This window comes from Halictus rubicundus, unplaced genomic scaffold (assembly GCF_050948215.1).
Source record: "Halictus rubicundus isolate RS-2024b unplaced genomic scaffold, iyHalRubi1_principal scaffold0028, whole genome shotgun sequence".
Classification (NCBI taxonomy): domain Eukaryota; kingdom Metazoa; phylum Arthropoda; class Insecta; order Hymenoptera; family Halictidae; genus Halictus; species Halictus rubicundus.
In genome coordinates, this window is record NW_027488569.1 from 505,873 (window position 1) to 515,399 (window position 9,527).

The following is a 9,527-nucleotide window of genomic DNA, read 5'->3' on the forward strand; positions in this document are numbered from 1 at the left end:
GTTGTTCCCCTGAGTGTGCGTTAAATTATTGTCCACAAAGCAAGATGCCAAACGATCGCGAAATGATACTTCTGAAACAGTACCAGCGGACTCCCAAACCACATCATCGCATGAAGAGGTAGAAGAGGAATCATGCGTGAATGAAGATGTGGTGGGAATATTAGGAAGACTTTCATTATTATTATTACTGACAGGCACGGATAAAGAAGACGTGCTGGGAATGTCCTGCAGATTATCAACATTAGGGGGACATTGTAATTTATTGTCACGTGAATACTTCCTCAAATTTAAGGTTATTTCGCGTCGAATGCTTCGTTTTTGCCTAGCGCCTAATTTATTATACGGTTTTCGCGAAACCGAATTTTTCAAAAATCTACGATCCATGGGGGTAAAAGAAAACTGAATAAAGAATATACAAAATATATAATAATGTGTTACGTGTATTGGTAACAATACTGTTACGTTCCGAACAATTATTATTAGTTTCTAAAACCATTTTGGCTTTGTCCGTCGGTAGCACTGTGGTTGATAATTCTTGTAATTGTGGGATTTCCCTTGTCACGTCTGCCGACGTGTTGCTGCGCTAGGTTATAACTAGATGTCACGCCTATCGACATGTTGCGTTAGCTTCTGAATAGATGTCGCGCCCGTCGGGATGTTGTGTTTGGTTATAACTAGATGTCGCGTTAGGTCATAAGTTGTATAATATATAGATAGCCACTACGTTATATCACATAGAATTCTAAGTCCCGTATTCCCCATCTCCGAGGCGCGTCAAGATGCGCGACATTACATCACCGCGCTCTAGCGAGCCCCACTACGACGCGTAATACGTCACGCGCCCCTCCACGCGATCTCCGAGCGAACGTTGTATAGCATTCTAGATTATTCCGCGTTAAATGTATTTATGTAATGAATACCCTTCTTGGAATCACCGCTCGTCGCCTTGTTTAGTATTCAGCGACCTCGTCAGTCGGATCATAAACATAAGGCGAATATACCAACGGTCGGAGGAAAGCTGCCGTGCGTAGTATTAGTTTAGGAGCGTACGGTGTGTTCGGTAATTCATTGCAATTGTGGGGTTACTCTAACTGGACACACCGAACGTTCGGCTCAGGTATGCTGAGCGTTTCAAGGACCTTTGTGTTTACGCGAGGCACGCCGATCGACGACCGTTGGCGATGCGTGAGAGAGTGAGAGAGAAAGGTGTGAAAGAAAGAGAGGAATGCGTTACGCGCGCGATTGGGCTGTCGAACCAAGACCCAAATCTAATTGGTTAGGCGCGTAAGGAAGGGAGCTGGCCAGCGGGCCGAGCTAGCCGAAACGCAACGAGAAGCGGTGCTTCTTCGATGTACAAGCGCGAGGTGCGTGTCGAGGTTGTCCGTGAGTTCCGAATAGGCAGAGTTCGTACCAGGTTTTGTATAGCCCGGGCGAAAGTCCTGGATCTCTCGTCAATAGTTTTAGTTAGTCTAAATTCAAGTTGTTTTGCCGGGCCATAGCGCTCGTAGTTTTAAGTATTAGTTTTAACTTTCGACGTAGATACATTAGCCCGCGTCAGTGAGAATCGCGTGGCGTGGTGTATTACAGTACGTTGTGCTTTCTTAGCTTTCAGGTTTATTCAGCGAACATCCATATATATTGTGACGTGGCATATTTGTCCACGTCCCGCCGATCAAGGTCGAAAGACCGGGCCACCCTTTGGCAGCACCGCGGCAACAACGGCTGCCGTGATCGATCTCCCTGGGAGCACCCGAGACCCCAGATCGAGAAATTGACGCGGTTTAAACGCCGCGCCACTTGGCGCGACGAGAAGTTGCAGGACCGTGGCCGGGTCCCTGGGGGGCCCGGATACTTTTCACTTCTCCCAGGAGCGCGGAAAATCCGAAAAGGAACGCTGAGGGGCCGGCTACAAAGGACGCCCGCAAGGATACATCGGGGACGACACCGAGCCCGGGTTTGCCAACCCGGAGGCGCCGACGAGGAATTACGGATCAGAGAAGGCCTTCGTCTCGACCTCGTCGTCGCCTCGCCCGGAAAAATTGAAGAGGATCCGTGAAGGGATAGGCCCGAGGTCTTCCTCAGCGGGAGTTAGCCAATCGACGCGTGTCATCGGAAGAGCGCTAACCAATAAGTTTGTTGCCGGAAGCTCCGGACCGCTAGGTGCGGCCCTGCCGCGTGCGAGCGAGTAATAGGTCCGAGCGTCGCGCGGGAGCGGGAAAAATGAGGAAAGTGGGGGACGCCTCGCTTCCGCGTTTGCGAGGCTTCGCGAAATGGGTCACTGTGCCGCCAGATCTAGTCGGGTTTAGACTGTTTACCATTGCCTAAGAAAGTCAGTTTTGTACGACCTATTGCTGCCGGAAGGACGTGGTAACGCTGCAGACCACCGAGTGAGCGACACAGCTTATTAACCACGCTGCCGGGTGGTAAGTGCCGACTAGGCTTTTCGTGTCCTTATTATTTTCGCGTTGGCTCGGTAAGCGTTTTGCGAATCGGCCGGACTTCCCGTCGAAATAAAGACGGAATCTCGCCCGCCGGGAATCGCGGTTCGAGGGAATTCGCGAAGGGGGTGAGACCGTCCGTCGGTCATCGGGCGAGGGATTCGTTCCGATACCGACCTTTGGCGATATTTGCGAATCTGGGGGTGTCCCACGGTGGGACGACGCGACGTAGGCCGTACCGCCGTTTCCGGCTGTTTCCGACGGTCACAGTCTTTAGAACTTTGCTGCCGCGTATTCTATCGGAATCCGGTCGCTTCTCGACCGGCTAATTGCCACTCGTAGCTGCCGTACATCGCGCCCACGATCGGATTCGACGCGTAGGAGAGTAGAATCGGGAGAAATAAGCGCGAGCGACCGTCCAACTGTCGAATCATTGTACAATACCGCGCGGGCTTCGTTTCCATCGCTGCCAGGTCGCCCCGGCAGCCTTCTGTAATCAGCAAGATTAATAAATGTAAAGTCGAAGCCCACTCTCGTCTATCTTTCTTTCGTGAGAAACCTTTCCGCCGCGGGAAACGTCCCGCATTCCTTCCGCGTAGTACCCTGGCCCGGACTGTCGCTATTCAGGCCCTCGCGCGGTTCTCGTAGGTTCGGCAGAATCATTAGCGTCTCGCGTAATCTTCGAGATTGTTCGTGTGACACTTGCGAGTGTCTGGCGCCCGTTTCGAGTCCCGAACCTGGTAAAGTCTTCCGTCGGGGAAAACGCCGAACCTACGGGATACCGTTTGTCACCGGGCGAAACACGTTCCGCGCGGCCGAACGTGCCTAACCCGTCGTGGCCCCGGTTTTCGTCCGTCGGACGGGTCGGAAAACGCGGGACCCGTGACAAATTGGCGCCCGAACATCCGGATATCTCGCCGGGAAAGTAAACTGAGAAAGGGCTTTTCCATAGAAAAGAGATACGCGAAGAGTGCGGGACTCTCACGTAAATTCTATCGTGTGGCCGGAAATAAAGTCGGAACGCGATCGGTGCCGTCGCGTCGTGAAGACGAATACCTGCGTCGCGAATAAATAGAGAAACGCTGCAAGACGAGCCAACGTCACCGAAATTATGTAAAATGAGATATTATGTTGCATATTGTATTTGTGAAATGCTATTTATTTATGAAATGTTATTTATGATATGATATTGTTTATGAAATGTTATTTACTGTGATAGGGTATTTGTGAAATATTTCAATTGATATGTGATAAATGGTCATTCTGCGGATCCCGGAAACACAAGAGAAAGAAAACCACGTATAATGACCATACAATGTTGTGAACCTCCATGGAATCAAGTACAAATTCGAATAAATAATTAAGAAAATAATAGTACAACTGATCAAAAGATAAAAATTTCAGTTCCATTGGTAATTAAATTAGCTGCCGATTTAGTAATCCGAAGAGTCGTGTATTTATTTTGTGATTTCTTAATTTATTTCATTATTTCTTAAGTTATTTCGTTATTTCTTAATTTATTCTGTTAGTTTCTAATTTATTCTGTTACGTTTTCATTTTATTTTGTTATTTCTTAATTTATTTCGTTAAGTTTGGATTTTAGTTAGTAAATCGCGTATTTATTCCGCTGTTTTCTAATTTATTTTGTTATTCCGTGATTTTATTTTTGTTACCTCGTATTTATTATCCTGTTTGCTAATTTATTCTGTAGCGTCTATAAGTGCTTTGTCAATCCACTATTTATTCTGTTACATTTTTCGCAAATCCGTAATTTTATGATTAATTTATTTCTTCGGAAATGCAAGTAAGAATGGAAAGATAGTACTTGATGAAGTGGAGAATTATTTACGATGATATATTGAGCTGAATTATTTGTGATGCCTTATTGAAAGATTTTTTATTTATTATTGATGCCTAATGAAATTACATGTGATAATATTGAATTGAAATTGATGATATAATGTTGAAATGTACTGCTTACTTAATATGCTATATGTCATTTATGTATGTAATTTACGGTGATGGAAGGGACGTTCGGAAGAACGCCTAGTAGACTTTGTGCCGTCGAGAAAAACGTGCCGTCTTTGTAAGTCGTTGTATTTGCGATACGCGAACGCGAAACTGGAAATTAGCGAAATAGTCTCGCGAAAATAACGAAACAAATTAGCGACAGGACGAGGAATTTGCGAAAAAGTGTAAGGATCGTGTAAAAATGGAAAATCAATTCATGCTGCCGAAATAGAATTTTGGAAACACGCGAAGACACCCGATAGAGTTGGTGAGGAATTTAGAGATAGTTTTTCTGTTGCCGATTGGGACAAGGGATCTATTGTTCGTACGCGTACCGCGGCAAGGCCATCGGCCGAGGTCGCCTCGCCCGAGCGAGGTAACCAAAACATAAACAGACCGGGAATTTATAGCCTTGCCTGAAATGCGAAGTAACGCGATACAAAGGGATTCGGGAAATAATAAACAGATGAGCGACATGCTCAAGCCGGAACTCGACGAGGGGGACGAGGGGGAAGCGAAGTCGGTTTACGGGGAAGCATCGGATGAATGGCCTTTGTCCGACGCAGAACCAAACACCGAAAATAATAATTGGGCGGAAAGATCACCGCCGAAAAATTTTACGTTGCCGGTACCGAACTTTCACAGTAAAGAACCGATGCCGGAATTCCGTGGTAATGAACCGAGACCGTACCCCGTACACCTCGCATCCGAAATAAATCCGAGCCAGTCTAGAGCGATGCCGGCGAATGTATCACGCGAATCATATTACCGGGGGACGCCAACCGCGGAAATAATGCGTAAATGGCGGATAAAATTTTCCGGGGCACCAGGAGAGGACCCGGAAGCCTTCCTGGACAACCTATTGAAACAGCGTAAATATTGTAGTATCGCGGACGAAAATTTATTACGCTGTCTGCCGGTATGTTTAGATGGGATAGCGGCCCATTGGTACGAGACACGGGAAAATAAATGGACGTCGTGGAATAAATTTGTTGCCGAATTTAGGAAATTCTTCGGGGATCCCGAGTATCGCGAAACGCTGGAAAGGAATATTAAAGATCGTTATCAGGGGGAAAATGAGCCAATACGCGATTACATGGTAATAATGCGAGCAATGTTTAACAAATTAAATCCATCGTGGCCGGAAGACAGAAAGGTTCGGAAGGTATATTGGGGCGCGAAACCAATTATTAGACAGGCAATAGCACTGACGACAATAGTAACGCTGGAACAACTAGAAGACGAATTATTAGAAGCAGACCGACAGACGAACATGACGACAAGACATAACCCAAGAACGTCCGAAATGGCCCACCCAAGCTTCGCATACGACCCATACCGATACCCCCGCCAAAAACAACAGGGCAAAGGGAAATGGAATAATAACGAATACGCGTATGCAATGGCTGCCGTTACAAACGTTGATAGCGAGGGATCCAGCGAAAAATCCTCCAGCCCTACCCGCGAGAATCGAAACGTAAAATCAGAAAGAAAAATGATACGGCCGCGTAACACCTCAACGCAACGGACAGAAACCTCCGAAAAAGACGACAAGCGTCAAGTACCGCCGCGCGACAAACAACGCACGAGCGGGAAAATATCGCTAATATGCTGGAACTGCCGTAAGACTGGGCATATGTCACGAGATTGTCGCGAAGAGCCTCGGCTGCATTGCTACAGCTGCGGAGCGGAGGGAGTCACAATAAAAAGATGCCGCAAATGTAATAGATTCACGGGAAACGAGAAGAGAAGTCGCTCGGAGGGGCCGGAGAGACTTCACCCGAACTAATATCGGCCCGCGTCGAGTTAAAAGAAAAATTAAAAACACCGCCGGTACTAACAATAAAAGCATATATCGGAAAGCTGCCGGTTCGCGTACTAGTAGACTCGGGGTCTACGATAACATTTATAAGCCGGGCCGTAATTACTAAAATAGATGCCGGAGAAATAAAGTTAAAAAGAACGGAACGTCCATGCTATTTCCTTTTAGCAACAGCTGCCGTAGATCGAGCAACGGAAGAAGCGCAATTCAAATTACGAATCGGGAGTAAAGAATGCCAATTATTAGCGCGCGTGTTAGATAACCTAGTAACACCGGTATTATTGGGAATCGATGCAATAGCAAAATTCGGAATTGTCGCGGAATACCACCGGACTATTTGGTATTTTGCAGAACGACCGGAGGAAACGTTTAGTTTCAGCGATACCCCCCACGCGACGATTTGCTGCGGGTTACAAAAATTAACCGACATAGAGAAGGTTAAATTGGAAAAATTTCTAGAGACTTCGCTGCCGGAGTTCGAAAAGATGACGGGATTGACCGACTTGATTAGCCACAAAATTGACGTTGGCGACCACCCTCCTATAAAACAGAGATATTATGCCGTCTCTCCTAAAGTACAGGAAGCGATTTATAAGGAAGTAGATACCTTATTAGCGGATGGCATAATCGAACCGTCACAAAGCGGCTGGTCAAGTCCAATAGTTATGGTCAAGAAACCCAATGGAAAATATCGATTTTGTCTCGATTTTAGAAAGGTAAATGAGGTCTCTAGAAAAGATGCGTACCCCCTACCACTAATGACGCAGATACTAGACAAACTGCGCGCCGCAAAATACATCTCGACACTTGACCTCAGCCAGGCGTACTTCCAAATCCCCTTAGAACCGGGAAGTCGCGAAATCACGGCGTTCACGGTACCGGGAAAAGGATTGTTTCATTTCCGCCGCATGCCGTACGGGCTCACGGGAGCACCGGCCACCTTCCAACGACTATTAGATCGTTTAATAGGGCCAGAAATGGAACCCCACGCGTTCGCATATTTAGACGACATAATTATTGTCACGAAAACATTCGACGAACATCTAGAATGGCTAGACCGCGTGCTGAAACGTATCAAAGCTGCCGGATTAATAATCAATCCCGAAAAATGCGAATTTTGTCGCCAGCAAGTCCGCTATTTAGGATTCGTAGTCAGTCACGAGGGGCTAAAGGTGGATGCCGACAAGATAAAACCAATCTTGACGTACCCTCCCCCGAGAAACGTGAAACAGGTGCGGCAATTTCTGGGAATGGCATCCTGGTATAGGAGATTCATTCCGAGATTCGCAACACTTGCCGAACCGCTGAACAACTTACTGCGGAAAGATCGGGTATGGGAATGGGAGGACGGACAACAAACCGCCTTCGAGACCCTAAGGGATACGATCGCAACGGCACCAACCCTTTCGTGCCCTGATTTCGAACTCCCGTTCACCTTGCAGACGGATGCGAGCACGGTAGGATTAGGCGCCGTATTAACACAGGAGGTCGAGGGAATCGAAAAAGTAATCGCGTTGCCGGAGAGAAAATATTCTGCGACGGAATTAGAATGTCTAGCGATAGTTTGGGCGGTACAAAAATTCCGCGCATATTTAGAAGGTTATAAGTTCACCGTAATAACAGATCATAATAGTTTGCGATGGTTAAGAAAGTTGCAGAACGCGTCAGGAAGATTAGCGCGTTGGGCCCTACAACTACTGGAATACGATTTTCAGGTTGTTTACAGGCAGGGCGCATTAAATAAGGTGCCGGACGCCCTCTCGCGCGTTTTTGAGGGGGGGGGTGTCGTTGGGGGGGAAACGAAAATAGCTGCCGTAGTACGCGCGAGTTGGTACGAGGGAAAATTCGCGGAGGTCGAGAAAAACCCGGACAAATTTAAAGACTGGTCCATTCGTAGCGGGGAACTATTTTGCCGAAGAACGGATCCACTTATCGCGGAAACGCTAGGGCAAGACGGGGACGAGTGGAAGTTGGTGGTCCCCGAAGAACGACGGACCGAGATCCTACAGGAGGCGCACGATAGCCCACAGGCCGGACACCTAGGTATTGAAAAGACCTTCTATAGAATCGCGACTCGCTATTACTGGCCCGGCATGTATCGTACTGTGGTAGAATACGTAAGACGCTGTACTACTTGTCAACTCACGAAAGTGGAGCAAACACTCCCTTCTGGGTTGATGGGTCGGCGCCGTATCGACATGCCGTGGTCCGTGGTAGCTGCCGATATTATGGGCCCGTTCCCTCCTAGCAGGTCCGGTCACGTATACCTCTTAGTGATTCAGGATCTTTTCACAAAATGGATAGAGTGCGCCCCGCTACGACGTGCGACCGGTCCGAAAATTGCAGAGGTTCTAGAGGGGTTAGTTTTCTCCCGGTGGGGAACCCCTGACGTGCTCGTGACGGACAACGGCACCGAATTTGTGAACAAATGTTTGCGCGACCTTGCCAAAGACTACGGGATTCGGCTCACTACGACTCCCCCGTACCACCCGCAAGCGAACCCGGTAGAACGCGTCAACAGGGTTCTGAAAACAATGATAGTAGCGTATATTGGAAGGGATCATAGGGACTGGGACGTGAATCTACCCCAGTTCCGTTTCGCGTACAACACAGCAAGACACTCAGTAATACAGGCTTCCCCAGCCTTTTTAAATTTCGGGCGAGAACCGCGACCGGCCAAATGCGTGCGAGCGGAGGCAGAGCCGCCTATAGATCTCGAATTAGGATCCACCGCGAAGTGGAAAGAGCGGGTTGCCCAGCTGCCGTTATTGAGGAGCTGGGTGATAGAAAACCTGGAGGATGCGTATAATCGACAGGCGCGACACTACAATTTGCGACACCGCGATCGGGAGTTCGAGGTAGGGGATAAGGTTTTAAAACGGCAACGCGTATTATCGTCGGCAGCGCAACACGTAGCGGCGAAATTAGTACCGAAGTATACAGGGCCCGTAGTTATCACGAAAAAGATTTCGCCGGTCGTATACTGCGTAGCGACCGAGACCGGCAAGGGCTTAGGCAAAGTCCACGTCAGCGATCTGAAAACGTTCCTTCCATCACGAAAACGAGAGAGCCAGAACTAAAGGGAAGAGTTTCATTTCAGTATCGTGACGACTCTCTGAAACAAAACAATTAGCTGCCGGAAGAAGAAGGATGGAGCCGAACACTACGATCGTCAGATTGGACGAGGCGTTGAGGGCCGTGAAAACCCAGGCAGACCGCCGCGCCGCGATCCAGCTCCTCCGGGAATACCTCAACGA